Raw genomic sequence first — 26,866 nt, 5'->3', positions numbered from 1 at the left:
ACAAGCAGTGTGTTCTCTACCTTTGTATTTGTATAATAACTGTTTAAAGAGAACAATTCCTTTTAGAAATTCATTCTTTAGTAACTCTTGATCCCTTCTGGTTGAAGGAAATAGTTCTTCATGTTGCAGAGAGACTGCATTTTTTTTACTCTACCCCATTCACACAACCTGGTCAGTCAGACAGATGCACTGATGTTAATCCAACAGCAAAGTCAATTAAAGGGTTAAGCTGTAGGATTTTGTCACATCCGGGAGAGCCCTGAGAGATGCAGTGTTGTACAATTCTCTGTATAAATTACTAGAAGTAGACTAGGAAATAGGCTAGTTTTACTCTTAAAAAAAAAAACAAAAAAAAAAAAAAAAGCAGATACCAGCTATTTTTTTCAGCCTACCAACATGTAATTATTTCATAATAATACAGTATATGGACTGGCAGAATCATAAGAGTAGTGTCACAGATAATGACTTTGTTGATTAGATTGCAGGTCTGTTACAGTACAGTTACATACAGTATCATTTAAGTTAATTTTCTCCTTTATCACTTTCATAAATCATGATTTTGGGGAAGGAGTTTATCTCGTGTATTTTATTACCTGTATGAAATCTCTCATTGACAAGAGGAAGTAGCTTTGCAGAAGCACCTCTGCAGAAACTTATGGACAGACTCTTCCAAGTTGTAGAGACAGCTTGGGAAAAAGCAGAGATGTTTATTCAAAATCTAAAGAACAGAAGATTTAAATTGGCATAATTGACCTCTAGATATTGAATAAAGGAGGTTTGAGGGGAGATTGTAAACAGCCTTGAAAATTATTACAACTAGAGAAACCCAGAGAGGAATAGGAAGACAGAAACAATATAGCTAGTGAGATCCTTAAAACAGCTTTACAAATTAAGCCTGTCTTTGGCAAAACTATAGGAAAGGATTTTACCATGTTCAAAATACAGAAACTGGGGGCATGGAGGAGGAATATAGCTGTGTGGGTGCACTGTATAAGGCTGTATGCCAAAGAATACCAGACCAATGAAGACATTAAAATATGCAAATAATTACTTTGTTGACATTTTACTAGCATTTTCTCTGCTAATTTTGAGATCAGATTGTGTTGTTGTCAAGTTCCTTTCTTTGAGAAATTTCCTGTTCTCTCATGTCATGTGTCATTGTGGGCACATCACTTCCTGAGTCCTCAGACCACCGCTCAGCAACTGGCTTGAAGTCAATGAGAGAGAGGGGGCTCGAGGGCACCACGTGAACGGTAGCCATCGAGACCTGAATATGCAATAGCTACAACATCAATGAGTGTCTCGTTTCTAAATCACTGTTACCCGAATATTGTGGCTCAATAGACCAAGCAGCTGTGCTTCCCTTCGGCTGCAGGAAGCTGGCAGCTGAACCTATTTCCTCCTCCATCTCCCACTCAGGCATATTCTTAATGCAAAATCACTCCATTCATTTAGGGGTATATCCCACAGAACTGTAATTCCAACCTCCTTAAAATTCAGTTTAGTTCTGGTGTATGGGAACAGTGCAAATGCTATTTTGGGGAGTAGAAAGTGAATTATTTTGCAGGCCTGTCTAAGGATTCCTCCTTAATATCGTTTTCTGTGCAGTTAGATCTGAGTTCATCAATAATCACTCACATAGACTATGCTACAACGATTTTCTCCACATGTTGAATTTGAATGATGACTTATTGTTATTATATACTCATGTATATTCCCCTAGTTCCCAGAGGCCCTAGTCAGGACAAAGTTTAGCAAATGCCATACTACTACATACAAAAATAATCCTTTTCTCTGGTTTGCAGAAGTGACAGAGAGAGGGGAAGTGAGAGACACCCAGGTATTACCATTGCACACAGATGTTATACACATTCTCATCTTTTCCCTGGCCATGATAGATACATTAAATCAGTGCCAACTATTCTAATCAGTCCCTTAAGACATCATTACAAGTGGCACAGTAAAGCTTTAGCTAATAGATTCCCTGTCCCTGCATTGGGCAATTCTGTTCCTTTCTGGGTTGTAGAGAGAATTGATATCTTTTAGATAAAATTGTGATAAAATCCACTGCTATTCATAGAAAAAAAGAAGAAAACTTTTGGGCACTCACTATTGCCTTCTGATATGCATACAGTATCACAGAGCCAACATTGCTACTCTGTCTACTCTCAGGCTTATTTCAGGTGTGGGAAAATAATACAGAGCCAAAAATTGCAGAGTGTGTTGGTTATTTAGAAATGTATGAAAGCCAATAGAAACTGTCAGCACTGAAACAGTGGGATTGTAATACCTGAGTAGTTGTTTTCTTTCCTCCTGTAGCAAACATCCATCTCACAAACAAGGGAACTCAGGGTGAAAGACTAAAGGAAAAGTAAGTATGAGTATTCTTCTTCCTTACCACTACAGTGCTATAATTAGTACAGAGCAATAGCACCATCAAGCTCCAGCTGAACAATTACATCCCAGGAAATTCAACCAACAAGTATCATATTATAAACAGTCGCATCTGTGTGGTAACATATAAGTATGCACCAGTGCCATCTAGCCAATCCCCAGCGTATGTCACTTCTAGTGCTAGGCAAACCATGAAACCCTCATTTATCAAATAATGTGTTTTACACACTTGTAGCAATTTGTAGAACAAGTTTGTTAACAGATTATGTATTTATGACAAGCTTATTGTAATCAATAAACTGAGAAAAAATAGTAGTGAAATATATCCATTATATTAGCCCTCTAAACTGTACAGGGCTATCTGTTTATCCAATGGCCCTGTCATCATCAAAGTTGTCCTGATGTGATGTCCAGAGAAAGTTAGAGAATCCAGCTGTCTGTGGAATAACTTTCAGAGAAAAAAAGCATAGAATTTCAAAGACTTTCCACTGAACTTAGCCAAATTTTAAGTACTAAAATAAGCTATTATCTCTAACTAGGGGCACTATGCGTTCTGAGAAAGCTGCAGTCTCAAAATTACAGATATGCAGACCTCCATCCAAGCAAGAGTATTTTGTGTGTCTCAGTTTGACAGTAAAGAGAGTTCAATAAAAGAAACAGGCTTCCTAGTTTAAAACTTGTATCACGTCTAATATAACAGCCAAGGTAAAATGAACTGTAGTTAATGAGCCTTAGAGTCTCCCAAAGCAAAACCTGGGATCCAAGCAACCAGAATTTTAGGAAGGTTTTCATTTCCATCAGGACTTTGTGCTTCAGCCTCATTTCTGCACAGAATGGTCATACTATGGCCAGAAAGACAACACATAATAATCACTGGAATTAGGAGAACTTTTTCTTCCTCCAGGGTTGCTGGAAGTGTTTTGGGAGCACTAATGACATCCTCAGCCCATTTCAGATAACAAGCAGTCCCCTGGGGCTTCAAAGGCACTGGGATTTCACTCTTTGTAACTAAGGAGAGATAAGGCTGGAGGAAAGGGGTAAGATTTTAATTAGATCAGCTGTCCGAAGTGCAGTTCTCATTGTCACTAGATGGTGCAGCAGAGTAGCTTTACTTTGGATCAGTCGAACTAGAACTTTGGAAAATATCATGCTAAGGTGGGTTTTTTGCAGGCAGAGCCCTCCATGAAACAAGTCTTTCTCTCAGGAATATTTGTGCTTGCAGGTTGAGCACTACAGTCTTCTCTAACACTATTTGAAGCTGAAAGAAGATGAGTGCTGTCTATGAGGACTAGCCTAATATTGCCTAGTTTTAGCTAGCTGTGCCATAACCAGAAACATGCAACACCCAATTTAGAAAAGCTGAGTGGTACAGACAAGAACAAGAACCTGAAATGTTACATTCATGATGGGAAAGGTTAAAGAAAATCTGTGCAGATGATTTGTTGGGTACCCCAAATTTCACTCTTGTTCTGTATAGAGGGAAGAAAACCAAGGATGATTTTAAGCATTTTTTGTGATTCAGAATGAAAAGGTTACATGACACTAACAAGAGGTGTATTTTTTCTTTTGTTCTCTTGTTTCTTCCTTTCCTCTTCATCACCACAGGTGGAATAAAAAGCAAAGGGCATGATGGAATCCAGTGCTGAGGTAGATCATCTAGGAGTCTTATTCAAACCACTCCTTATTCATAATATCAAGGCAAAGTTCTCCCAGCAGCAGTTCAGTACCTATCAGCAGTCCGTTATCTGTCTGAAATCCATGACTGACAACTTCTAGTCTGTACTTCATGTACTTACTGGTATACCCCCTTCCACATAATAACAGGTTATTTCTTCTGCTGCTTTATACCTAGCAGTTTTACAGCTTTAACAATAGAAGTGTCTTTCTGCTTTCAGGAAAAAACAAATCTAATATTAAAACACGATTTGATGTGCTCTTGATATGGGAGGCTCATCTAAACACCCAATATTGGAGTTCAGATTTGAATCAAAATGATCAGATTGCTTTTATTGACTTGGGCTATTGATTGGGAACCAAGTTGTCTAAGCTGAGAACACAGACAATTTGGGGATTTACAATATGTTCTACAGTTTGAGTCTATCTCAACAGTAAAAAGGGACTATGCTTTGAAAGCTTGATAGCACATGTTCACCTCAACTGTGATATTGAGAAGAACTTTGTAAGATAAACTATCTTATTTTCACTTTGCAAATAATGAGAAAATTACAATTTGGAAAACAGTTTAAGAACTGTGTCTGTGTACTGAATTGTACTGGGCTAAGATTAAAAAGTGTGTACTTTAGTTTTTTCCTCTAGGAGGTTTCCTGCCAGCTCTGACAGGATATGATTTTGGAGAGAGAGAGAAGTCGGATTCTTATGCAGTCCATGCAGACATTATTTAAAACCCTTGAGACAGAACAGTAAGAAACAGAAGTAACCAAAGTAAGTCTAAGTGCTAGTTCTCAAATTGCTAAGTCTTCATATAGCAGAACTGATTATATACCACATTTTCATTACCTCAGTATATTCTATAATTTGTTCTGTGAATCGAGCACGTCAAAAGAAGGATATGGAAATTCACAGATGAAGAGATGACTGGGAGCAAGCATGAAGCATGACTCTCTCAAAGACTTGACATACCAGTTGAAGAGGTGAAACTTTTGAACTGTGATGACATCAGGCACAATTTGTGTCTTACTGGTTATTGACTGAAAAACAAAATAATGCCAGAGGACAGTTACTCTGGAGCTCATACTTGGGTCAAATATTCTTGCAAACTGCTTATGTGTGACTGTACAAGTGAACATTGATGCATATTTGGGCATGCAAGAACACATTCTTTGAGCAAAATTATATCTTGCTCAGAAAATGTAATGCAGTTAAGTATAAATGAAGATGTTAGGGTAGCAAGCAGGGTGACTGAATTTTTCTGTTTATTTTCTAGAAGAAAAGAATTACATTTTGATCAACCACTGATTTCTGTAAAACTACAGTAAGCCAGTTTGTGTTAATAATAAAATGAGAAAGATTCTCAAATGACAATTCTAAATCCATATCACTAGATCCGCACTTACGTAAGCAATTAGATAATTTTCAAGATTTTTCTCTCTCTGTCTCTTTGTGTGTATGGATGTTTATGTTCACACACACACTTATATATATATTTCCATTGGGGTGAAAAAGAGAGGAGGACATGGGAGGGCAACTGTTCAATACAACTGGTCATATTGAGCTGGGAGCTGAATGATGGTGTGTACTGAGTTTTTAGAGTGCAAGTAGGGAGTGAATGTACTTGGAATATGAAATACAGTCCTGGCAAACTGAAGATAATCTGATTTTTTTTTTTTTTTAAGGATTTTGAAAACTTGTTTTATAGACTGTTTCGCCTTTATTTGGATCCAGTTCTGCAGTGGTGAAGTGAGAAGAGTCTGAAAACATCTGAGGATGATTGTATGCAGGTATTTATGTCCATGTCATTCTCATATGTTATCTTGAAATGTGAAGAAGACCTTTGGGAAGGCAGCATGAGGAGGAAGGGAGATGTTAAGATGTGTACTTGAACTAGCAAGAAGAAATAAGAGTTATTAGTAAATGATGTAACTGGGTGAGGATGGATGGCATTGGATGAAGGTGGTGTCCTGGACATTTTGGCTGTGTTGCAAAAAAGCTTAACTGTGTGAATGATTGTGTGTTTGAATTGACCAATTTAAATTTGTGCTTGGGGTCCATTCAGATAACACTGTGTTCCAGATAACATTGAAGGTCTCAGTCATCAAAAAGCAGAGATGATGCATATCAAAATGGAAAATTAGTATAGACATAATAAAGTCCACTAATCCAATCATAACCGCACAATTGCTACATTCTCTTACTGTTTGGAAAACAAGATGTGTATCCCATGAGGAAGTCACAGAGGGCAATATTTTAAAATAAATTCCATCATTCTGTATGTTAGAATGCTTAACTATGAGCCACCTTATATTCTAAGCATCACATTTTATTTCAATAAATTAAAGGGGACACATTTAATAGAAAAAAGGATGGAAAAGTTTTTGAGCAATTATTTCCATTATACTTAAGATTTTTTAAAATGCAGAATCTCTGCTAATAAATATTGTACATGATCAGTTTTGAAGTGTTTCATTACATTTGTTTATCATTTAAGACACATTCCTCTACAGTTTAGCCCCAAAGAACTTTTGCATAATATGGTGGAGGCTGCTAGAAATGATACTAAACCGGTACCACATCTACTACAACACCTTGTCATGGCAGAATTGCTCTGGGTTACATGCTTTCAGATTTAAATTTCCAGAGTGAATACGTTGTGCACTATTTCTATTGTGAGACTTTTGCATAACCTAATAAGTTATCTCAGCCAGAAAAAGTTTTGCTCATATTCAGAGCTTTCTTAATTCTGTCTCACTGCTCCCAGGTCCATTGAATATTAACGTCATCCTTCCCTTCTGCTTGGGCAGCTCTTCAGAAGTACGTTTGACAGCCCTGGTCACTGGCCCATTTCATCACTGACACCACCACCACCAAGGATGAAATCCTGTTAAAGCCACGAGTGTGTGACCCACGTAAGGAGTCAGGGCGGGCTCCTCAGGGTTTGGTTGAGTTTTAAAGCTTCAGGTCACATGCAGGCTCTTTGAAGGGCTTCTCTATCCCCTGGGTCATGCTCTGCAGAAGAGTGTTTCCCTCTTTCTCACCCCTGCCTGTTATAAGCCACAGTGGATCAGATGAAGGAAAACATCCCATACCTGACATGCCTGAAAGTAATTTTTTTGCTCCTCCTCCAGCTTTGCCCAGCACACCTCTAGCTTTCATTCACTTTGGGAGGAATCAGGACAATGGCAGTCAATGGTTTCTACCATTATCTGTAACATTTGGAATAATAACAATAATCAGTGTTGCAAGAGATAGCAAAGATAAAAAATGACACGTTCTAGAGATAACCATTAATAGGATTATTATTTTTTTCAGGTGTGACTCTTTGGGTTAGGACATTTGATCCCAGTATCAATATCTTCTTTGTCCCCAGGGCAAAAACTTAATGCTTTTGCTTACTGAACTAGTCACTATTTGTAATATATATACCCTTTATTACAATCATTTATTTTTTTCAACATTTTATGAAGTGTGTTTCTTAAATGAAATGGTAAGTCTGGCACTGGCAAGTCTCTTGTGCACTTTTTTTTCACATTTCCTTTCTTTTGGCAGGTCCATGAAAAGGGAGTATGTTTCTGTGGGCTGTGCATGCTTTTCCACCCTTTTTCAGGATTTGTCACATCTCCTGGAAGGCCTTATAACTCACAAAACATGAATTTATATCCCAGCAATTTGCCAAGTCTTGTCAAATCCTAACATTTTTGTTGGCAACTATTTGCATCTCTCGGCTGAAAGGGAGTAACTTAGATCATCCAGTCACAATGCTGTTCTTTGGATACCTTTTGATGGTCGATGTGTTAGTTTTGATACATGGTTTAATCTCTGCTTGCAAGGGGCCGCCCACTATATTTCATGTCCTCACTCAGTGGATCTTTTGCAAAGTGGACATTCTGCTTCATCAGCTGATTTTCCAGTTTTACACGTCTGCACTTGCAGTCCCACTTCTCTCTGATGAAAAATGATCTGAGAAAAATAAATCTTAAAAATTAAATAGAAGTAGTACTTCCTGCTTCTTTCAAATACAATTCCTTTGTTAGGTACAGCTGCAGTGACCTCTACCATACTGTAAGGGAGACTATACAATGAGCTGATCGTGTATATAATTTTTGGAAGATATTTTTTTATCCTGTTTATTTTTAACTCATGCCTGTCACCTTAGTGCAACAACCACAAAACTTTGTCTCTTGGGGTGTGGAATAGGAGTCATTTAAACCTTTAGGACAGAAATAATTTTAAAGACAAGTTATTGTTCATTATAGTTTGTTTAAACAGCTCTGAGTGAGAGAATTTTTGATAGTTTTAAATGCTTAAGGAATAAAATAATTCTCATCTTTTGCACTGAACAGAATTAGTGATGACAAAACCAAGAGAATATGGGATTTCCTCAGGTAAGATCTGTGAAGACAATATTTACTGGTTTTGGTTACTAGCTCCAATAAAAGTGAGAAATTTTAATAATAAGCAGTGCAACAGATGTTAGATCGCTATGTCTAGTCCTGCCATATGCTCTTTGTTATGAGTCATTCTGGATGCCATCCATCCCCGTACCAACATTCGCTGGAAACATCAATCTGTAGCAGGAAGAGTCAACCGAGGCATATGCGCAGGAACAGCTGGGGGGGGTCTGCCTATCTCCTCGGCTAGCTCAGAAGGAGGGAATGCAAGAGCCAAGCTGCGTTTACATTCACCACCATCTACACATGACCTAGGCCATGCTGGGTCCCACTTAATTGGTACACAGCGAATGAGGAATCCACTTCTGGCAGTTATTTTTAGTCGTTCCTTGTGACATCTCGGGATAGCAGTAAAGTCTGACCTCCCTCTGAAATGAAGCACTCTTTGCCCTTTAGCACAGCGTTGCTTAAATTCATTTCAAGCATGAGTGTATTCACTGGCCTCTGTCTGTGTCACATTTTCAAGGGAAAATTCAGATGGTACATAGTCACACTTAGTCATACAAGGAACCCGTGGTTAAATTTGTACCCCAGACGGTTTCTGTCTTTTTTTTCTTCCTGTTTGAAAGCAAACACCCTGCCTTCTCATGCACTAGGGCAATCTTGTATATCAGCAGTGGGGGAGAGGAACAGATGCCAGAGGAGTTGGAGGAATAGAAAGGACAGGCTGCTGCTACTTCTGACAAGAATCACCTCAGGAGATCATGGGTAAGGGACAGCAAAAACAACTTTTGCTGGAAGACAGACATGAGTTTTTCTTTTGGTTTGAGGAAAACCTCACTAGCTGTTAAAAAACAAGCTATGCACTTTAAAATTGGGAATTATTTCATCAGTGAATCCCTGCCTGATAAGTGCAAACATTGAGCTGCCTCTCCTCTCTGTCTCTCTTTTTTTTCCTTAAGCCTCTTCCCACCCCAAGAAAAAAAAGGTCTATTTTCAGATGGGGATACATGTGTCTCTAGCTGCCTGGTCGGAATTAGTAATTGAGATATTCATCTGGTCAGAGCCAGCAAATTGGCAAATCCCTGCGCACCTTTGTGGTGCGAGGGCAGCGCTGGCCGGGCACACAGCGGGAGGCGGGCAGCCCCAGTTGTCCCCGGTCCCCGGCCTCCAGCATTCCTGGGCGCAGGAAGAAGGAAGCTGTTGTGCAACAGTGGAGAAATGGGAAGCGATTTACTTTAAAGGATTTCATGCTTTGCTCCAGAAAACTGGCTAAAATTCTGATTGCTTTTGAGAGAAAAATCTCAAGATATTGCCATGGTAGCAATATTTTTGGCTGCTTAAACTAGCTTACTGAGGATCCAGCTGGCTTTATTTCCTTGACGTATGTCTAAACTTCATTGAAAGTGAGTCACACCTACCTTTTTTTTTTTTTTTTTTTTTGATGGCAAATCTAATTTTTACTGCCTTGCACCCCGCTGCCCTGGTTGCATAGCATTGCAATCTGATCCCTTGAGGTGCTGAGTGGTTCCCTCAGCACCTACACATTGGCATGGCCTCTGCACTCAATCCTGCACCGTACTTGACTGGATAAGGCCTCTGGTGTTTAAGTACAAGTGTAACACACTCACATCACAGGACCATTTGCATATTGACATACAGTCCTGGTTCAGAACATGCTTCAGAATGATGCAGAGTACCTGTGCAACTTTAGAAGCCAGAAATGGCTCAGTCCAGAGAAATATTTCTGATTAATTTAATAGAATGCATATTATAAGCATGGTGATTATTTTTTTTCTTTCTAACAGATTCAGTTATACCAAATTTTATATTAAGTTAGGGAATGTTACAGTTTAACAATTCTCTGTGTGTATGTGTATTAGATTTGAAATGTTTATTTTGGTATATGATCCAGAGATTTCACCCTCTGCATCCCTTTCACACTGTGCTGAAGCCAAACAATGAAACTCGTTCTTTTAAAGTCACAATCTCCTTAGCGTTATTTACAGCATCAATATGTAATAGAGGGACATCAGCCTCCTAAGCAGCCGCCCTTTTTTTTTCACAGGCACTGAAAGGAGTATTTTTCAATGAGAGGCACATTTACGAAAGACCCTTTTGCCAGAAAATGTCTGTCTGTTAAAACAAGTTTTTTTCCTATGAATAAGCAGCATTTGGAGGCAATGTTTACCAAGTCCAAGATGCATTTTTGGGGGGAAAAACTATATAATAGCAAATGCATATGGCTTTATTACTGTAAATTAAACTGTCGTTTGGGTGAGTTACTGCAAATATGCAAACCAAAGGTAAAAGCTCATCTGTATGATTATGTATGTATGTATTTACACACCGCACTTTCGGTTCTTGTTTTGGCAACTGTAGACTGGACAGTTAGTCTGGATATTTCCCACCCTGGCACTGGGACGTGTTCCCCTTTTGTGGCAACAGCACACATGGAATTTTACGAGTCTGTTCTGTCTCTTCACTACTGGGCTTCACCTTTTACCTCCAAGAGCTGAGGATCTTGATTTTAAATCCAGGGTTTACAGGTTCAGACCTTGCAGGCAACCTAGACAGAGGTGTTCTCAAACATGGGCCCAAAACCAGTAACAGAAAAGTCAAGTAAAGAATCATGATTTTATCCTTCCACACTGTAATTCTTCTTCCATATTTACTGGATATGAGTATCTCTTTCCAGTTTTTGTGATAATTGGTGAATCAAAATAATTCATAAAGTTAAATGTGCTATTTCCCAGAGACAACAGTGTATTTAAGTGTATTTTTATGGTAGATGAGGTTTTGGTGTGTCATCTTTGAAAATATGGGCAAATGGATTATTTCTTTGATCCAACAAAAACAGCCACAGAAAAAAAAAAGGATGCAAAATTCAGGGTGTTGCAAGTTCACTCTCAGAGCTAAGCTGTGGTCTCTCTGTTTTGCTATTGCCAAGAATGCATGCCAAGTCATTGAGGTTGACCACGTTTTATTACCTCTGTTTTTGCTATTCTACCTTATTCCTGAGACAAGTGGGAAAATTGTGTCTGAAAACTGTCTTTAAACCCTGGACTTCTAGATTGTACATCTTTAATGAATACTGGACGTGTTCCACTGCTCTGCACTGCTGTCTGGGCCTCAGCTTATTAGATACTGTTTTGAAATCCATAATTATAACCAGGTTTGTGATGGGTCACATGCCCCTGTATACAAAAATGTCTGCCATCCTGATAGAGCTGCTATTTCAGAGGAAATAAACTAATTCAAAACTAGTATTTGAATACTTTTAGTTTTACTTGTTTTGGCTTTCTCTACCCAAGGTGTGAAAAATGGCAATTTCTATATTTCTGGGAAATTAATTTTCAAGGTTGACTTTGGGCCAGTAACCTGAAGTGTTAACATAGTCCATATGTCTGACTAGTAAAGGTTTACTGAAAAATATGAAAGTTCTAGCGAAAGTCCATTTTTCCTACTCCTTTTAGTAAATTGCAGGATTCCATTATACTGACGATAATCCACAGTTATTCACATCTGAGCACTGATCCTCAGTGAAGCTGGGATGAAGGCAAAATGCATAGAATTTATTCTCTATAGGTGCTGCTTTTCATGCTGAGCAAAATCTCAGTATTTATAACTCGCTCTCCTGTAGTATTTGTCATCTTTCTACCCCTGTCTTAAGACTATAATTCCCACCTGGTATTTTCTTTTTGAACTACTTCCCATTTTAATACGTTTTGTGTTTTCTTAAAATAAATGCCGTCACGCAGTTCTTGTACTTCCTTTATTGAGAAAACAGTAATACTCATACGATAGTGGAAAAAAATTGAAAGAGAGGGAGAGAAAGAGAAAGGAAATAGAAATCATAACCAAAAAGTTCACACTGATTATTGAAATAGTCAGTGTTCCCTTGGGCTGTGGGGAAGGGAAAGGCGCTTTTACAGTGTCTTGGAATATTTTTCTTCTGCACAATTCTGACTTTTCACGACATATTGATGCTACTGTGACAGAAGGGAAGAAAAGAAAAAAGACCCTGAGGTTTTACAGTAAGTTTTTTCGTTATCTTTTGTAGTGACGCTTGATAGTAACAAGTCCCAGGGAATATTTATGTTAAGCATTTTAAAGCTATGATTCTTGATACTCCTGTGTAAAATTATTTAATAAGCACATTACTTGAGTACTAATGGTTTCTCCTCCCCTGAGAAAAAATTGTAGCTTAAAACCTGCGGTGTCATAGTAACATTTCTAATGTATAGTCATTACAATATTTAGTACCATGTTATTACTAGTGGGAAATATTTATGTATTTGTTGAAGGCTTCAGTAAGTCTCAGGTCCAGTTTTCAGTGAGGTATTTAAAGGCAGAAAAGAGACAAATAAAGACAGTGAAAGGCTTGAATGAATAGCTTCTGTACGGTCAGGAAGGACTTCATGCAGGTATGGAGCATTTCCCTGGGCTAGAAAGCCAAATAATAATCAGAGAACTGCAAGATTTTAAGAAATTCTGCCTATCAGAGACTGTTTTTCTCTTTCTGAGCTGACTCAGATTCAAATTAAATCAGTCTTAAAACTCATATTTATTTCACTGGGCTTTGGATCTTCTGAAGACAAGTCACTGGCAAAAATTATTTCAGATTTCAGAGCAGATAAGGAGGTGACACCACTGCTATGGCGGCTGTGGCGGTGAGCTATGGACAATCGGCAAGGCAGGATCAGGCCTGGAGGTGGAGAGGGGAAAGACACAGCAGCTTTCTCCACCACAGCAAGGTACTGGATACTGTTTGAAAAATCAACTATATTTCTCTAACAGACTAAAAAGTATGCCATAAAAATGTTGTTCAATATTAAGGCATAAGTAGCAGTAAATTACTGAAATCCCTTTACCAAAAATAATACAAAGACTTTCTCCTACGACTGCCAGATGACTACCTGAATTTTCAGCTATAGCATATTTCTCCTCTAAAACTGCTACCAATCTTCCAAATACAAGCAACAACTACATATGGACATGTTCAGCAAATCAGAAAGAAAAGATTGATTGCTGGGAAATGTTTTGTTTCCAATTATTTACTGCATAAAAGCTAGAATTCCAGATAAACAGAGTTACAAAATCCCACTGATTTATCTGTAAGTATACACTGATTTAGAAATACTATTAAAATTGCTTATTTGAAAATCACCTAGCAGAGTAAACTGAAAACAAAAATCTTTTCATATTGATCTGCTTTAGTGTTACATTTAAGCATTTTGGGGTGGAGTGACATTGTGAGTAAAATATTTAGTGCTGCTTCCATCACAACTCTTCATTTTAGCTCAATTTCTTTTATTCTCTTTCCTATTAAATGAAGCTTATTTTTCATACTGACAATATACAAAGCATATTTCTCATGTCCAGTATGTAAGGCACTTGCTAAATCAGCTCCGGACATGCCAGCTCATTTTAATGGGGGAGGCTGAGAGATACACCATTACTTATTATTTCTAATGTGTTTCTTAATATGAAACTTGTCATTTTCAGCTGTGATGCTGACTCAGCAGTAGGTTTATTTCCAGAATTACTAAAACAACTTTACTCTCAGAGTAGCAAGGGACCCATGATTCACCAGTAGAGAACAGTGAAACAGAAAGAGGCCTTTTTCCATCTTTTAATATTAAAAAATAAACTAGTAAGAGTTAATAAAACAGTCCTGGGGAACTTCTGAGACACAAAAAAGTGGCAGTAGATCTTATATTTCACAGACAAATTGAAAACCACCATATTTAGTTTGGGTTGCGTCTTAAATATATAGCTTGCATTATTTTACATACGCTTCAAAACAAGATTTAGAGGGATCACTTTTCATTTGCTTATTCCTAATTCACATATGTCAGAATCAATCACTTTTTCAGACAGATGTTTTCTTATTCATATGCCTCAGTAGAGTGACATTTTGTACATGTAAACTTTCTTTTGGTTCACATCATTTAACGACTGTTTTTTCCATCCCAAGTTCTTGGGAACATTCAGGTGCTAAGTACAGGATTCAGAAATTTAGAGGGGGCTGTTCTAAAAAATACTAAAATGCCATTTAAATCAAAAGGGAACGTTTTTACTTAGGAAATTTTTTCAGGTTTTTTTATCTTCCTTTTCTGAAATGAAATATCTTCCTTTCCATTATCATCAACAATATTTTAATAAAGAGCAGAGAAATGCATATTACTCCTCACCTAATAAATCAGCACAAAAGTTTTGCAAAGATGGTTATATACTGATAAGCTTTTGTGCAGACCTGAGTAGGCATATGCACATAGATTGTATGTATAAAAGCCCCAAACTTGTAAGACGTTAAAGGAAGGACTTTGTGCTTCCTACTGTCATGATTCTCAGTTAAGAGTAACCACAACACCTTTTCTGGACACCTCAAACCCTTTCTGAACCAAGGAGAAAGCTGTAAAGAGACCCTTTATCTTAAAGCGAGTAAAATGCTGCGGAACAGCATCTCCATCAGCAACTTTTCCTAATCACAAACTGTTATTCCAAGCCAGGGGAAAGTCATGGAAGACTGCCTTTGTTAATGCTTTTAGATATCACCAGCATCTCTCACAAATGATTCCCAAATTGCACTGCTGGATTAGCTCCTCCTTACTCTATGTCCATTTTAACGTTATCGGAGCTCTCTGATGTCTGTGGCATGGCACACTGAGGACACATGCTGTCCTTGAGCGAGGGTGGAGTGAGGGGCTCAGACTTCTTGGCTTAAGCCATTCCCCTCAGATCATGTGCAATTTGTGCCTGTGAAGTCCCAGAGAGGTGACTGCCCTCAGGGCTGCCCTGTTCAGGGTGGTGACATGGAACATCAGCAAGATACATATGATCCTTGTCATGCTCTCCTCCAGCTCTCTCTCTGCTTGGAGTATGCAACTGGAGACAGAAGCACCTGATGCTAGAGGAGACAAAACCCACTGCTGAATGCCAAGATTCACAACACCCTTCTCCCTGACTCCTCGCAGCTTGTTCCTCTGCTTGTGCTTCAAGTGTTCCTGAACACCCAAGCAGGGTGAATTCACACAGAATGAATTTAACATTTACAGGGAGCACCCTTCCTTCCTGGCAGATATGGACTTACTAACAAGAATCAAAACTTCAGATTTTTATTTTTCTGTTGGTAGATATGAAAATGCTAGATTTCAGAAGACAAAAAAAAAAAAAAAAAAAAAAAACAACAAACAAACAAAAAAAAAAAACAGTTGTTCAATTATCTTCTCTATCTGTGTTACTGCCCCTTACTGCCCCTGTGCTCCCTGTTCTCTAGTGAGCCCTGATGAATACCATTCCAACTAGAAGTCTGGGATCCCATACCGAAACTGTTTCAAGCAATCTGCCCAAGCCACCCTCTGGCTTTTCTTAGCCTACTTTCACTAAGGTTTGTCATGACTTTCCATAGCACCACTCAGCTGGAACATTTCCAAATTTAGTAGCTCAGGCCCTCACGATCAGAAAAGACCTTTAGACTTCTATGGACTTCTTCATATCCAGAAGAAAATGCAGCACCGAATTGAGACTCAGCCATCCCACAGAGACATCATGCTTCAGAATTTTTTCTTCCTCAAAATTTCTTTATAGGAGTAAGTCCAGCCCCTAGCTGCTGTAGAAAAAAGAGTACATGTAATGCCTCTTGAATATTAAGGAGCTGTCAGAGAAAAAGGGGAGACATATATCTTCACAGATGTTCTTTGTAGTGTGTTTCTGCATTCCCAATACAAAGCAACAGACCATCACTGGTATGTCTTCACTAGGGAAGGGTATTTTCTGTGCTCATATTAACAAACTACTGGAGTCAGTATGATCTGTAACCCTCATGTTTATGCACGACAAGTTAGGAATGATGGAGTAATCAAGCATGGGGTTTGATCTATAATTTAGGTAAACATTTCAAACCACCTTCCCTAACTGGGACTAGGCCTCATGTTAATTGTAAGTGAATATAAGTGACCATATTGAGAAACACATGTTGCTAAGACATAGAAGACAATGGAGTTGCAGGCAGGCAGCATGTTGTAGCTTAATAAATTATTAATCACTGACCGTTTGCTTTTATTGGCCAGACACATGGGGAAGATGGTCATCATGTATGCTCTCCTCTATGACTATGTATGTCAGATATAAACTACTCAGTGCTAACATACACTGTCCACATCAAGGAAAGCAATAGCAGAGATATAATTTTGTTCATATGACTAATTTGAAATTGTAATAAGTGTGGTTGGTTTTTTTTAATGGGTGATGTTAATGGCTGCTCCTCACCATTGCAGAGCAAGGGTTCAAATTTGGTTTTGCCACAAGCATATTACGTGATATAGGCAAAATATTCAATCCTGCCATAGTTTTGTTTGTACAAATATGCTTTCCTACTACAATTTTATGTTTTATTTATTGAGCTTATAAGATTTTAGTGTCAGGACAGGGTTTTACTGTGTGTATGCATAAAAAAAAGTGTTCGGGATTGCAACAGATACTACTATAATCAGAATAAAAATGCATCGATGTGCCCATTCCTTGCATGTTTATCAACTGCATGTTTTGCACACAGAGAGTTTTACACATTCACACAGTATTCTTTTCTGTCACCTTCCCATTTTGGCAGTCAATTGTTTATACACTTAAACAGTACATTAATAGAGGTTCAGAAAGAAAACAGTTAGATGTTCGCTGTTATCCCAGGATACTGTGTTCATTTTCTAATAAGTGCCTCTAGTGCACTGGGGTCCCTAATCAATGTAAATATTGTTTAAGATGAACATTGCAGTGGGCATACCGTGGAGCCAGACCACCAGCAGAGCATTAAACAAGGACAGATGTGAATGCCAGGGTAAAAATGAAGACATTCCTGAAGTGTAAGTATGTTACTTATAATGTATCTGTTTATAGGAAATGGTCATGAAAAGAAAAAAAGAAAAATGACCCACAAAAAAAAAAAAAAAAAACCTTCTGGAAAATAAGAATGCTAAATAAAGTCATTATGTTGAGATACTGCAGTTGTACATTTGTTAAAATAGCTTACTGAAACTGCATGTTATTCTGGTATCTTGAATAATTAAGATCTTATAAACAATCTTGTATAAATGTTGTTAATACCTTTACAGAGGTTTAATCACTCTAGTGGTTATCTGTACAGGAGGAAAATGCATATTTTTATTTTATTCACATGGTTTTCTCTCAGAGGTAGTATCTTTTATAAGATTGGAGTATCTAATTAGGATAACAGACAAATAGACTTACACTGTCTCACAAGTCATTCAAGGAGAAGCAATGAGAGAAATAAACCTCTTCTAGTTCTGATAATTTATAAAGATCATCTGATTCTTACTTCCTGATTAGTGGGTTCATGTTGATTAACTCACCAGCTGCCAATTTCTATAAGCAATAATACAGCATGTTTCCTACTGATATTTAAACACCAGTTTGTTCCTTGATGGCTTTGTAGTCAGGCTGCTCTCTATGCTGCCCTGATTTGGAGATTATTGGTGACATTTGCAAGGGATTTGGAGCCCCCATCACACTGACTATTCATGGTACTTGTACACATACTGCCTGCCCCTGTGAGAGCAGGAGAGGCAGCAGTTCCTGCTGCTCTGGAGCTGGCATTGGCACAGGCTGACCTGAGTGGAGCAAGCAGGGGCAGGGTACCCCTCTGGGGGAGGTAGGCAGGACTGGGGATCCCTTCTGAGGTAGGTAGGTAGGGTTGGGGATCCCCTCTGGAGAAGGGCAGGGCCAGAGGGGAGGAAGTCCCCCGGGGGAAGTGGGGAGGGGGGGCACGTCGGCTGATGGGGTCATTTGGAAATAGGACTCCCATTATTTCTCAGAGATGCAGGGGAGGACGCAGTCCTCTTCTCCACTTGCTGCGGAGAGCAGGTTCTCAGAGGTTCTGGTACAATTGAGACATACTTTCAGAGTGCTCAGTCCTCAACAATACCCAGAGCTGGAAGGTCTCAGCCCCTAACTGACTGAAAGATGATACATGTGCTAGTGGAAGCCTCTTAAAAGTTCTTGTCCCAAAAGCTGTAGCTTTGATCTGTATAACTGTGAATGCAACAGATTAATTTAAAGCAAGCCATGATGTTTGATAGCTGGGTGGATATCAGGTTGTCATTACTGCAGAGTTCTTGGTAAGAGTTTGATTTAGCTTCAATATTGATTTCTCAAATAGTGATGGCAGAGAATCTGTTGAAACTAGCATATTGGATTACTGTCTAAGCCAACAATGATTTAGAACTGAGTTGATTAAACAGTATGGTTCGGGATAGGTCAGCAGACTTTATTGTTCATTGTTTTCCATTTTGTAGTAAAATCAACTACGATAGCAGTTTTCTAAAATGTGATTAGCACAAACACTATTGTTGTTTGACATGGTGTATCAGATATAATGATTTCCATCCCAGATCTGCAGTTTTGCTTTTTTTACATTCTTGATTGCATAATTGAAAGCAGCAGCTTTATCTTTCTTCTACCTTTGGTGAAAGTCATTCAATAAATAGTACCAATTTCATTACAACTTAGAAACAGTCTGATGTAACAGGCACTACATTTCACTAGCTCTTGCCAATGTAAGAATACCCTGTACTGAGCCAAGGCATTACATTTACTTTTAAGAAAACAACTGGAAGTATGCAGAGCACGTGTCAATATTGAAAGCACCATGTAGGCTGCAGAAAAATCATTTAATGCCAGAGTTATCCTGTATTCTGTTCACCCCGCTGGGTGGTTATTTATGTCAAGTACAGAGTTTAATATTAAGAGCAGTCACTGCACTAAAAGGAAAAATATATTTACTGCTTTCAGAATTTATTTTGCACTTGCCCAAAAGCCTACTCCTACTAACTTGGGTTGTTTTGCCAAAATTTAGGAAGAGCAGGACTGAACCCTAAAAATTACTGTTAGAAAAATACACCCCTTTCCTGAAAAACATATGATTGACCATATGCATGCAAATATTTCCATGACTACAGAGGATATTGATTGGTCCCTATGGGACCACTCATGTGTATAAATGACTGAAGGATCAAGTTCTAATTTTGCTCAATATTGGAGCTAATTGCTGTAGATACTATTGACAAAACCTGGAGGTTGTCTCCTAGTTGTGGTAGCTGAGGATGTTCCATGAGTTTTTTTCATGAGGTGATACATTGCACATTCACTTTTTAAAAACAGTCCAAATACAGTCAGTAACTATTTATACAATTAAATTTAACAACTATGAAATATGTGTTATGGTGCCAATTTGAAACATATTCCTAATAGCTAGTTTTATATATGATGGACCACCAGGAAGCTGTCATCAGAATAATACTGTGTCTTTTTATACATTCATTACATTTTTTTACTTAATAGACTGTTTAATAATACTGTAGTCAAAACTGAACAATAGAGATTAATGATCTGATGTAAGAATACTTCAAGATAAAAATTAAACGTTTAACACTCCAGCTGTTGATATACTATGGAAAGCTGTCAAGCATGTAAAGAAGAGTTTAAGAAATGTTTTAGAAAATCAGCACATACAGAGAACATGTGAAGGGTGTGTGTTGTGAAGTATATCACCAGGCAAGCTTTTTCTTTTAATGGGAAAGGTACTATAGAGACCACACACAAAGCAAAACAAAAACAAAACAAAAACAAAACAAAACCAAAAACACCCCACCAAACCTGTTATTTTAAGGGACTCCTCAAAGTTAAAAGAGAGATTAAGAAGTGACCTAACCATAAAACAATAAATGGTGTGAGGGGAAGATACATTTTACTTGTTTTTTTCTCAGTTATTCTTGCATGTGAAAATTTCTGTGTTGCAGACACTGCATGAAACAGTAATGTCATATTTTTCCTTAATGCTCTTGATTTACTGGGCTCATAAAATGTAAGACCAGAAGCTATTCTTAATATGGATTCATTCTACCACTGACTCATGCGGGCTGTTTTTTGTCTTGGTGTTAATGCAAGAGAACTTCACTCAGTCTATTTGAAAGACAGTAGAAAAGTTGACTGAGAAAGGGAAAAATAATTGTATAAGAGTTTGCAGCATCGGTTGCTAGATTAACAGTTCTCAGTTTGCATTTGTTGTTTCAGCGTGATCCCTTGAAAACATGTTCATAAGGAAGGAATGAGGAACCAGAGAAAGTCCTTTTCAAAAGCGTCCCTGTGCAGGTGGGGGGACAGTTCCTGCTCCTATAGAAGTGCCATTGCTGCTTTTTTTAGCATCAGCCAAAGTTTAATTTCTCCTCCGTGGCTGACCCCTCGGATTTGGTGGGCATCAGCAGTGTGGGTACAGCTCTGCTTTCCCAGTCTGTCCCAGTTGGGACGCACCAGCCCAGCAGCTGCTGCCTGTGTCCTGCACCAGTCCTGAGTTTCCTCACCCAGCACTGCCCAAAGAGGATCCCCACCACCCGCAGGCACCCCAAAAAATAACCAAGCAAAATCCCTTTCTCTTGAATCAACAGCAAAAAGCCACTGAGGTCCATGAGGATGGAAATGGCCCTTATTGTGGCTTGGGCTTTGCAGCCACTTCCAGTAGGCAGCACAGGTCCTCTGGCAGCAGAAGCCAGCTGATACACTAAACTATGCTGAAGTAGTGTTTAGAGAAATAGTAATTACTAACATCCTCTCTCAGTCAAGCCGACACTAACCAGGCCTACTGCTAGGTGTGTGTATATACATACACTCAATAGATAAATAGATGGATGCATATACCCCAGGAAAAATATCTCTCTGTAAGGTGACAAGGTCTTACTTTAAATCAAGTACTTGATGCTAATAAAAACAATGTATTTGGCCATAAGATCTCCCATACTGACTGACTATGAGTTTAAATCAGTATTAAGGAAGCCTTTATTTTCTGTACTCTCTGTTGTTTTTTACTATATCACAATTATTCTTTGCATCTTCCCAGATGTTTATGAGCAGACCCTTAAAAATGTAAGCTTATTATGTTGTTTTCTTGAAAGTAATATAATCAAAGGAAATACAGTGGAAATTTTGCAGGAATTTAATGCATTCATGTTCTGTGGTTTTAAAATGACCCAAAATGCTGACAATTTTACTTTAAAACTATCCATCATTACTTCCTCCTTTCTCATAAGGGATTTTACTATCCAAACTATTTTGTCTGATTTTTTTAAAGAATTACAAGTAGGAGGTAAAATTGTCAGAGGTATCCACATGACTTGGGAGATTACCAAACTGATTAAGGTGTCAAAGTACCTTTTGGAGAGAGGTAGAGGCTCATTAACTATTTAGATGTTTTAAAAATTTTATCTAGTGCTCTTACCCAATAAAATTACCTATAATTTTTGAAAGACTATCAATCAAATCAGCAGTGAATAATTCACCATCTCTTAATAGTAGATGAATATTAATTTCAAAATATCATGTGTATAACAAAATACTGTTTGATGATTTAATGAAGTAATCAAATAGTAATTAGGAAAAAAAGATCTTACTAGGCCATCTTATTGCCTACATCTATTTGTTGTTATTCTTATTAGTAGAAAACTCAAGTACTGGCAGTTAATATAAGCCATACACAAACACAAGTGTTGATAGCTACCTTAGAGATACTATCAATAGCTAATATTTGTTTCTGACAACATTTTTTAGAATATTGATTTCTGTAAAGGAAAAACAGTGAATGATTTTACAGAGACAGAATTAATTTAAAAAACACTTCTGACTGAAAATATCTTGCTTCCTGTGGACCTGATTTTGCTCTCAATATTCAATCCTGAAAGATGCCAAACAGCCAATCTCCATTTCAGCAAAATACTTAAATGCAGATTTCACTTTAATCCTATCTATTTTACTGAAACCATACATTTACTAATGTTGGAGAGAAACTTCAGCAGAGCTACACACTAAAAGCAAGAAACAGTATTCACTGAAGTTTGCTCAGACGAGAATAAGAACCCTGCTTCATAATTAGCAAATGAGTTAATTCCGGTGAAAAAGAGCTAGGGAGCAATATTTTCCTCCTGTCTTTCTTTGGATGTTTCTTTTTGTTTCCAGTAACATTTTTAGGACATATTCCTGCAAATATTTTTCTACATGAGTAATTCAACTCCTCTGATAAATACTATTGAATTCACTAGGGCTAGATTCAAAAGCAAAGTTACTTATCTGGGCAATCACATGCAAGACAGGGCTGTTAGGGAGCTTCCCATGACAGTAGAGAAGAGAAAAATATGCCTGTGGGACGAAGGCCTGGAGGATTGGGCCCATAGCCAGTGACATTATAATATTTTTTTTTAATAACAAGGAAAACCCACGCATGAGTGAAACCATATGGAAAACTGAGTTAAGGTGAGGAGGGTTTAACTAATGCTTATTTATCATTTTGAAAGAAAAAAAATCCTGTTCCTGCCTATTGCATTTTATACTTTAAATGTAGGGACTAATTCTCTGGCCAAAATTCCTCTCCTTGTCAGGGGGAAAATTATCTGCTTAGACTACTGCAGGATCAGGCCCTGAAAAGTCGTTACAAGCTTATTGGCAAAGCTTGCTCACTTCCACCTCTCGCTTATTTTCTGTTTTTCCTATCCCTGCACAGGAAGAAAATGAAAAGTTAAGCTAAAATACATTAACTAATATCTGTTTATTAATTGGAGAATTCAACTTATCCTTTTTGCTGTTCATCTGAAATTAATTAAGTGTGTAGAATTACAAGGTGGGTGTACCACAGGCAGCAGTCCAGGCTCAAGTTAATCAAAAGAGCACATGTTGAATGCATACAATTTAGTTAAGGTTAATCCAGTGAAGATGATCCCTCGCTGGTCCTAATTACTCTAGGTGATAGATTGTGGAATGAGAAAATAGGAAGGAAGGGAAATTTTGTCCTGCTGGTCTACCAGGATTTTCTAATTAAACTTAGTAGGCTATGCACAGAAGCAAATAGTTTCAATTTAAAGAGAAGACCACACTCCAAGGGTGCTTATCTGAAATGAATGTAAGGAACTTTGAACTAACATAGTTAGGTATCATACCTTAAAAATAATAAAGTTAAAGTTGATTGTTTTGCCTTTGTGAGTTTTCACAGTATCCAGAGCATTGCGTCTCTCTGAGCACTTCAGAATTAATATAAATGTTTTGTTGGAATTGTGATGTTGTTATTTAGCTCTTGAGAAAAGGTAATGACACATTAAAACAGGCCTAGTCTGTTACTTCATTACCTTCACCCAAGGACCAAATAGCAGTAGGACAGAGCTAATATGCCATAGAAATATATTGCTGGTGTATTAGCTAAAGCCTTTTCATTTAATCTTCTTTTATTATGCCATTCCCAAAGAAAACAAAAGGGTTTCTAGGACCCTTTGATTTCCTATTCTATGTTCATTACCTCATTAAGTTACTTTTTCTCCATGCTTGTCCTTTGTTTCATCTTTCAAGGAATCTTATGAAAAGATTCTGTTTTCTCCAGGCAAATACATATAAAAGTCGTCAAATAATTTGCCCTATTTTTCAGGTTGGTGATATATCTCTGCTCAAGTGGAGGTATCTGTTTCTGATTTATTAACATTTGATCTGCTGGTTTCCTGCCATTGATCAAGACTAATACTCAGCTCAGCTGATGAGTTTTATATGAAATCTGATATTGCAGGAAGAGAGAAAAGTTAGTACCATTTTTAATATTTTTCTATTTCTTTTTCCAGGACCACAACACACACACAAAACACCTAACAATATTGGGTAGTATGTATTTTTAACTGTGTTTCCCTGGGATAAAAATTTTTGGAAGTAAAACAAGTATTTATCAATAGAACAGATGTTTGCTCGGTGTCATTCACATCCTGTAAACTGTATATACATTTACACCCTACCGCCAAAACATGGTTTCACCGTACTACTGACCGTCTGTCTGCCATTCAATCTCTAGTTAAGTCACGGTCAATAAGGTCAACTCTTTGGCAACATCTGTATTTGATCAGTTCACACAAAATAGGAGCCTTCCTAATGCCTGACTACCCTGAAGTATTTCAAGAGGCAGCATATTACAATAGTTGATTCACCGCTGCTGCAGACTCTGCACTTGGAAGATTTTGCCTCCTCTGAGGAACTGAAATGTTAAGATTAAAATCCTTTCTAGAAAAAATAAATCTCTGAAATGACCAGGTTTAGCAGTGGCATAGTTTCTAGACTGACAAGCGTTTAGCAGTTTCTCTCCCTGAATCTCTGTTCCCTCAGTGTAGGGATTTAGGTTTGTGATATTTTATATTTTAACCCTGTTCTTCACATGGATTATGTTTAAAGCATGTTTAGGTTGTTGCAAAGATGAGAAATAAAGTCAGGAAGAAACTATCTTCAATTTTACTTTAAAAAACAACAGAGAGGATTAATGCAGCCAATCGTTTGTTGTCAGTGTTTCCACGTTCGACACAGGCAGTACTTTCAGCAAGTTGGTGTAGTTTCCTTCAGATGGGTGAATGTGAATTCTTCTCTCAAAGAAAGCAAAATATTCAAGGTAGAACCCTGGTCCCACTGAAAGTGATATAAAATACACTGGCAAAGCTGAGAGATGGGATTTAACCTGATGTTACCACTGCATTATTTCAATGTTAAAGTACATCTTAAAGTACAGGGTTAGAGATTTGATTCTAAATGCAGTCAGACTAGTGCCACTTTATTGATATTCCTGGATCCAGAGTAAATGAGAATAAAATCTGGCCGCTGGGAATGTGATCATGGGATATGTTCTCCTTTTTTTAAAAAAAAAAAAAAAACAAAAATGTTTGCTTTAGGAACAAAACATTTGACTCTTGGGAAACTCAGAAAATCAAAAACAGTGGTCTCTGACACCCTTATGTTTTGGCATGATAGATTTAGAGCTGACTACAAATGATCATACACAGATAAACAATGCCACCAATGCTCTGATTATACTGCTGATTATGTTCAACACAGAGGAAAGCCTGAGCACAGAAATGGTTTCTCTCTGCTGGGTGTTGGCAGAACTAGGGCAGCAAGAGCACATCAACATCCCACCACCAGCCATGAGGTTTAGGAGGGAGTGGTCCTTAAAATGGGACCAGGATGAGCAAGGGGTCACCAGGAGCTTTTGGGGACTCACCTAATGAGAAGATGGCTTTTTTAAAAGATTTTTATGGTGGGGGTTTGGTTCACAAAAGACTGTGTTGCAAAATTAATGTTTTTGTTTGCTTTTTTCAAAAATTATCCCTTTTTGATTACTTTCTGTCATGCCAAATTTTCAATAGAAAAATTTGACTGAAAAATTATAGCAAAGAACAGTTCAGCTATTGAAAATGAAAGAGAACAGTTGGAATAAAATTCAAAAGCACCTTGAAGCAGTGAAATCAACACATTACCTGAATCTGTCTTCTGTCATTTTAGTTCTCTCAAGAGCCCTGGAAACCTCAGAGGAATCTTGCCCTGGGTGCATGTGTTTGATTTGGGGACTGTTCACAAACACCAAATTCAAAACTATTCTAAATATTGGGGATGATGGAACGGCTGATGTGAGCTGCTGGCACACAGGATATCCAGCAGAAAATGTAGTTGAGGTCTTATCCCTCCCTTTTAGTACTATTTGTATAACACTGGTAGAATTTTCTAATACTTATTATGGTGTGTTAAATATACCTTAGGTTACTCCACCCTATTGTTTTGTCCTGTAAAACTGCCTTAATAGTTCTGTTTTAAGAATACAATATTACATCTGTTTTGAATTTCTTTATTAGGAGTAACTGGGAAATCACTCTACCATGCCCATGAGTTTCAGTAGCACAACATTTTGATCCTTTAAAAGATGAGGGAGAAGTAGCCTGAGATCCTCTTCTGATTAGTCAAAAAAAAAAATCCCAAAGGCTTACAAATATTTCAGGACTGACTTGTCAGAGGAAAGGAAATATAGTTTTCTGGAGTTTAACAATGAAACAGAATAGAAATTAGTTAGTTAGAAATAGAATAGAAAATAGTTACTGAAATAGAAATATTAAATTAAATAAAAATTGTAATGAAAACTGTGGGAGAAAGCCTAATTGCAAATTAGCTGCAGTCAAGGCAACTGCCATCAAAGCCAACAGCAGTCTAGACTTTTACTTCACTAAAACCTGCATCAAGCTCTGGTCAGGTTCAGCTGGTTGTTGTCTCTGCAACTGATTGCTGCATCAGGCTCCAGGCCTCAGGGGGTGTCACCTCTGAGTCAGGAATGTGTGGAAACCAGATGACTCATCACACAAGAGATTTCCTTTACATAAAATCCCAAAATCAGTAGTCTAAGAAAATAAGACACCTTTCAGTATGTAAAATTCACTGAAGTATTGACAGATTCTTCTGAGGTCTCTTTCTTCAAGTACTGTCAAATGGGCCTGACCTATCAGTTAAAAACTGACTCTAAAAGTGAGAGATGCTAAAGAGATACTAATGGAGGCTGGGAAATG

This window comes from Tyto alba, unplaced genomic scaffold (assembly GCF_018691265.1).
Source record: "Tyto alba isolate M040663 unplaced genomic scaffold, T.alba_DEE_v4.0 Super-Scaffold_16, whole genome shotgun sequence".
NCBI lineage: Eukaryota > Metazoa > Chordata > Aves > Strigiformes > Tytonidae > Tyto > Tyto alba.
The sequence above is the reverse complement of the archived record's forward strand: the minus strand, read 5'-3'. Positions refer to the sequence as shown.